The sequence below is a fragment of the Dipodomys merriami genome, unplaced genomic scaffold (assembly GCF_024711535.1).
Source record: "Dipodomys merriami isolate MVZ:Mamm:240054 unplaced genomic scaffold, mDipMer1.0.p SCAF_5, whole genome shotgun sequence".
NCBI lineage: Eukaryota > Metazoa > Chordata > Mammalia > Rodentia > Heteromyidae > Dipodomys > Dipodomys merriami.
In genome coordinates, this window is record NW_027206068.1 from 60292082 (window position 1) to 60298123 (window position 6042).

The window sequence follows — 6042 nt, forward strand, 5'->3', positions numbered from 1 at the left end:
TGATCTCTTGTCTTCCACATTCTCCTATGGCTATTCTGAAAGATCAGGTGGTAGCAGTCAGGTGTCAGCACAGTCACCCTAATATGTGGATTATCCTTCCCAATCTGTTGCCTCTACACAAAAGTTCTTCTGTGGCTACAGCTGCCTCACTGAGAACAAGATGGTTAAATACTAACATGAAGCTTGTTCCTAGAGTAACCTTTGGAAACAGGCGTCTCTGTGATGATATGAGAATGGGTATAGCTACCAGGCCAACCCTGGGCCTAACCTCAGCAGCTGGGGTGGGGGTGAGGCGGCGCTTGGCGGGGAGGGGGGGGGGACAGGTAAATCTGATTTTACCAATGATGATAGTGGACCAGGTGCATTCTGGTACACAGCATCCTCTTCTGGGCAGTCATAAGAACTCTAACTCCAGGAAAGCCTATTAGTTTCTTCCTCAAATATATGAGTTGGAAACTGGGTTAAAGAGTGTTATATGACAAGGAGATCTGTGGATGAAGGAGGGTACAAGGACTCATAGACCTGGGTAAAGTGGAGTGTTGTCCAGGCTTATTTGAAGATAACCCCTTTGTTTTTTTTTTCTTTCTTTTTTCTTTCTTCCTTTTTTTCTTTTTTTTTGTCAGTTGTGGTGCCTGAACTCTGGGCCTGGGCACTGTCCCTCAGCTCTTCAGCTCAAGGCTAGCGCTCTACCACTTGAGCCACAGCACCACTTCCAGCTTTTTCTGTTTATGTAATGCTGAGGAATCGAACCCAGGGCCTCATGCATGCAAGGCAAACACTCTACCACTGAGCCACCTTCCTAGCCCCTGGAGAGAACCCCTTTCTACTGCTATGAAAACACAAGCATTAGGCCGGGTGCTGGTGGCTCACTCCTGTAATTCTGGCTACTCAGGAGGCTGAGATCTGAGGATTGCGGGCTCCTATCGCCAATAAATCACCTGAAAACTGGAAGTGGCGCTGTAGCTCAAGTGGTAGAGCGCTCACCCTGAGCTGAAGAGCTGAGGGACAGTGCCTAGGCCCAGAGTTCAAGCCCCACGACCGACAAAAAAAAGAAAAGAAAAAAGAAAACACAAGCGTTTTGACCAGAGCCCTGTTCCCGGGAAAGATGAAAGGCCATTCACTAACCTAGTAATTTTATCTTAGCTACTTTACCTGTATAAAGCCAATAACAGCTCTTGCTGAATATTGGCCTGGTGCTCTTCCAAGTACTGCACAGGCTTTAATTCTCTGAATCTCATAGTAGATTTGTGAGATTGTTGCATCCCTCAAGTCATAGCAGTTGGGACTTTGAGTTCAATCAGACCCTCTGACTTCAGTTATAGTACTGACCACTGTGACAGTACTCCAATCAGAGGAGCTGGTTTTATGTAGAAACAAGGTAAGTGAGGCAAAATAACAGGCATACCACCTCACAGTAAGTTAGATCTGGGGCCCAGGATCTTCCAGACTGAAGTTCAGGCTCTTCCTATTGTCCCTCCTCCCATCAGTCATGGGGCTTGAACTCAAGGCCTGGGCCCTATCCCTGAAATCTTTTGCTCAAGGCTAGCACTCTACCACTTGAGCTACAGTGTCACTTCCTATTTTCTCATGGTTAATTGGAGATAAGAGTCTCAAAGACTTTCCTGCCAGGGCTGGCTTTGAACTGTGATCCTCAGATCTCAGTCTCCTGAATACCTAGGATTACAGGCATGAGCCACAGTGCCTGGCTTATCCAAAGTCTTTAGTTCTATCCTTTGATTTTTTTTTGGGGGGGGGGGTCCTGTCATGGGGCCTGAACTCTGGGCCTGGGCACTGTCCCTCAGCTCTTCAGCTCAAGGCTAGTGCTCTACCACTTGAGCCACAGCGCCACTTCCGGCTTTTTTCTTTTTGCTTATGTGGTGCCGGGGAATCGAACCCAGGGCCTCAGGCATGCAAGGCAAGCGCTCTACCACTGAGCCACCTTCCCAGCCCCTATCCTTTGATTTTTTTTTTTAAATTCCTATTCAGATTTTCTATTTTGTGCTCCGTCTGGACACCCTATTCCCTTGTGCTTGTAAATCTTGTCCATTCTCATGGTTACTACTTTCTGGAACATAGGTATTTTTTGGTCTACCAAATACAATATTTGAATCAATAAAAGTTATCAATGTCTAATGAATTTAATGAAAAGCGCTATAATTTTTTAAATTTCTTGTTTTATGTTTTTGTTGGTCGTGGGGCCTGAACCCTGGGCCTGGGCTCTGTCCCTCCACTCTTCAGCTCAAGGCTCGTGCCCTACCACTTGAGACACAGCACCACTTCTGGCTTTTTTTCTGCTTATGTGGTGCTGAGGAATCAAACCCAGGGCCTTATGCATGGGAGGCAAGCACTCTACCACTGAGCCAACTTCCCAGCCCCTAATTTTTTAAATTGTTATTCCTATTACATCATTTAACTACTAGTTTCCTGTTCCCCTGTCCTTTTTTTTTTTTTTTTTTTTTTGGGTGGTGGTGATGAAGGATGCCTTCAAAAGCTAAGGAATGTTGTCTTGGTATGGCTGCAGTGATGACTGTGGCCACTAAGAGGCAGTGTGAGCCCACTCTTCCAGAATGCAGGCATTTGGGCCATAGCAGTATGTTCAGAATTATCCATGCCCCCACAAGGATTGTAGAATTAGGTAACAGTGATTACCTGACGAGACCCCCGTGGGTCTAAGAGGAGCTGACTTGCTGTGCTCTCGATGGCAACCTCTCTAGCATTTCTGTCTTAAGCTGGTCTTTGAGCCCCTCCACAGTTCAGCCTCAGGTTGTTTAGCCGAGGCCTGTCCGCCTGTGTTGGTCCCAGCTTCCTTAAAGCAGTATGTGCACGGCCTCAGCTGCTTCCAACTAGTTTCAGTTTTGATTTTATAAGCTTTTTGTTTTGTTTTGTTTTGTTTGCTTGTTTGTTTGTGCCAGTCCTGGGGCTTAAACTCAGGGCCTGGGCACTGTCCCTGAGCTTTTGCTCAAGGCTAGCACTCTACCAGTGGAGCCACAGTGCCACTTCTGGCTTTTTCTGTATATATGGCATTGCAGAATTGAATGCAGGACCTCATGCAAGCTAGGCAAGCACTCTACCACTAAGCCACATTCCCGGCCCTCAGTTTCGATTTTAGTATAAGAGACTTAAAGGCAGAAAGAACAACATGAATATAAGGTCCACTCCTGGATGGCTAGCAGACTCCACCCTCCTCGCAGCAAAGTCTCCACCCACTACCTGCATTATCTAGGTAACTGGGACACCTGGAAGATGTCACATCTGCATCTGCTGAGGTCACATCTGAATTTGATGTGGCCATACCTTTCTCCACCCATACCCTAGATAAGGCCCAGATGCTCTCTCTGCTCTTTTCTAGCTCTTTCTCAGCTCTTTCCTTCTCTTCTCTTTCCCAGCTCTCTTCTCTTTCCTAGCTTGCTCTTTCCCACCTCTTTCCCAGATGCTCTCTTTTCTAGCTCTTTTCTCTTTCCCAGCTCTCTCTCTTTCCCAGCTCTTTCTCTTTCCCAGCCCTCACTCTGCTCTTTTCTAGCTTTCTCTGCTCTTTTCTAGCTCTCTCTGCTCTTTTCTAGCTCTTTTCTCTCTCTCTCTCTCTCCTCTCTTTCCCAGCACTCTCTCTTTCCCAGGCCTTTCCCAGCCACGTGGAGTGCCAACCTTGCCTGGTCCCAGCAGGTCTACTGAATAAATCCACCCCTTACCTGAGTACCACGTGCATGCTACTGTTCTTACTTGGCTACCTCTTTTTAAAAACCTAACAATGAATGCCCATATTCCCACTGCTCAGAATTAATAACTTCATCAATTTTATCAAATTTTCTTCCTACCTATTTTTTAAGCAAGACATTATAAGTTAGTTGAAGTCCTTTTTTGACCCACACCCTATTCTATTCTCCCTCACTTGCTTTCCCACTCATTGAAAGAAAAATAACTATTTCTTGAGTTTCTTTCTGGTCTGTTTTTAATACCCCCACCCACCCCTGAGATAGGATCATAGGTATTGCCTCCATCCTTGATCCTGCTTCAGTTGCTTGAGTAACTGGAATTACAGGTATGTACCTCTTTACTTGGCTGTTTTTGATTTTTTTTTGGGGGGGGTCTGGTTGTGGGGCCTGAACTCTAGGCCTGGGCACTGTCCCTCAGCTCTTTAGCTCAAGGCTAATACTCTACCACTTGAGCCACAGCGCCACTTCTGGCTTTTTTCTTTTTGCTTATGTGGTGCTGAGGAATCGAACCCAGGGCCTCATGCATGCAAGGCAAGCGCTCTACCACTGAGCCACCTTCCCAGCCCTGTTTTTGATTTTTCATCTTTATACGTTCTTACATGCAGTGATATATCTGTAGATAATCCATGAACAATTTATATATTGCTTTTTTGTTTGTTTGTTTGTTTGTTTGGGTCCGGTCATGGGGCCTGAACCCTGGGCCTGGGCGCTGTCCCTCAGCTCTTCAACTCAAGGCTAGCGCTCTACCACTTGAGCCACAGCGCCACTTCCGGCTTTTTTCTTTTTGCTTATGTGGTGCTGAGGAATCGAACCCAGGGCCTCTGGCATGCAAGGCATGCGCTTTACCACTGAGCCAACTTCCCAGCCCCATATATATTGCTTTTTGTTTGCTTGTTTGTGTGCCAGTATTGGGACCTGAAAAAAACATCACTTGAGCTACATCCCCACTCCCAGATTTTTTGTTTCCATTTTCTAGAGTTCATTTTGATAAATGTTATTTTATATGACCAGATGCATGAAGGCATTAAACCTTTTTGTTCCTCTCCTAAGAGTATCCTTCTTTGGTCTCTGTGTGTGAATGCCTAGAGTGCTGTATAATTTATCACATCCCAGTATATTTTAGATCTAGCTTCCCCATATGAGAGAAAACTTACACCATTTGTCTCTCTGAACTTGGCCTACCTCATTTAACATGATCTGTTCTAAGCACTCCCAGTTTTTTGCTGGGATTTGTCTGCCTGGGCTTTGAACCTTGAGCCTCAGATCTCAGCCTCCTGACTAGCTAGTATTGAAAGTGTGACCTACCAGTGCCTAGCTTTGTTTTTCTTGATAGGTTCCATCATGTAGTTTAGGCTGGCCTTCAATTCACTATGTGGTTCCCACTCCAGATATCTTTCTTTTGTCCCCAGAACTTTGAAAATTTACAATGATGTAAAAGGTTAGCCTGTGCAAAAAGACACCATTTCAAGTTAATTTATTTTATTTTTTGCTAGTCATGGGGCTTGAATTCAGGGCCTGCATGCTGTCCATGAGCTTTTTTACTCAAGGCTAGCACTCTACCACTTTGAGCCACAGCACCATTTCCAGTTTTCTGGTGGTTAATTGGAGATTAAAGAGTCTCACAGACAAGACTTTCCAGCTTAGGCTGGCTTCGAACCACCATCCTCAGATCTCAGCTCCTGGGTAGCTAGGATTATAGGCATGAGCCACCGATGCCCAGCATCATTTCAGTATTTAAAAACTAGGCATACTGGCTTGAGTCTGAGGTTGGGCCAAACAAAAATGAGATGCCCTACCCCAAAAAGTTCCTAAAGCCAAAAAGTGCTGGGGACATGGTTAAGAATCCTGAGGCAGGAGCTGGGAATGTGGCTCAATGAGTGCTTGCCTTACATGCATGAGGCCCTAAGTTTGATTCTTCATTATCACATAAACAGAAAAAGCCAGAAGTGGTGCTGTGGCTCAAGTGATAGAGCGCTAGCCTTAAGCTGAAGAGCTGAGGGACAGTGTCCAGGCCTAGAGTTCAGGACCCACGACCAACAACAACAACAAAAAAATCCCAAGGCATTGAATTTGTGATATTTCCACACCCCTCCCCAAAAAAGGGTAGTGCTACCTGCTTCATAGAAGCACTATCTTCATTGTCGGTGACTAGCCTGGCCTATTTCCTTAGAGAAACAACTCTCAGTGCTAGTATTTTCATTGTCTTTTAGCTGGTCAGATTCCTCAGAAAAGTCCTTCCAATTTCTTGAATGGAAGATACAGTCCTGTCAGCCAGAGTTATGGCAGCTAAATGCGCCAGGTAAAGGCAGAAGACATATAATCTTAATATTTC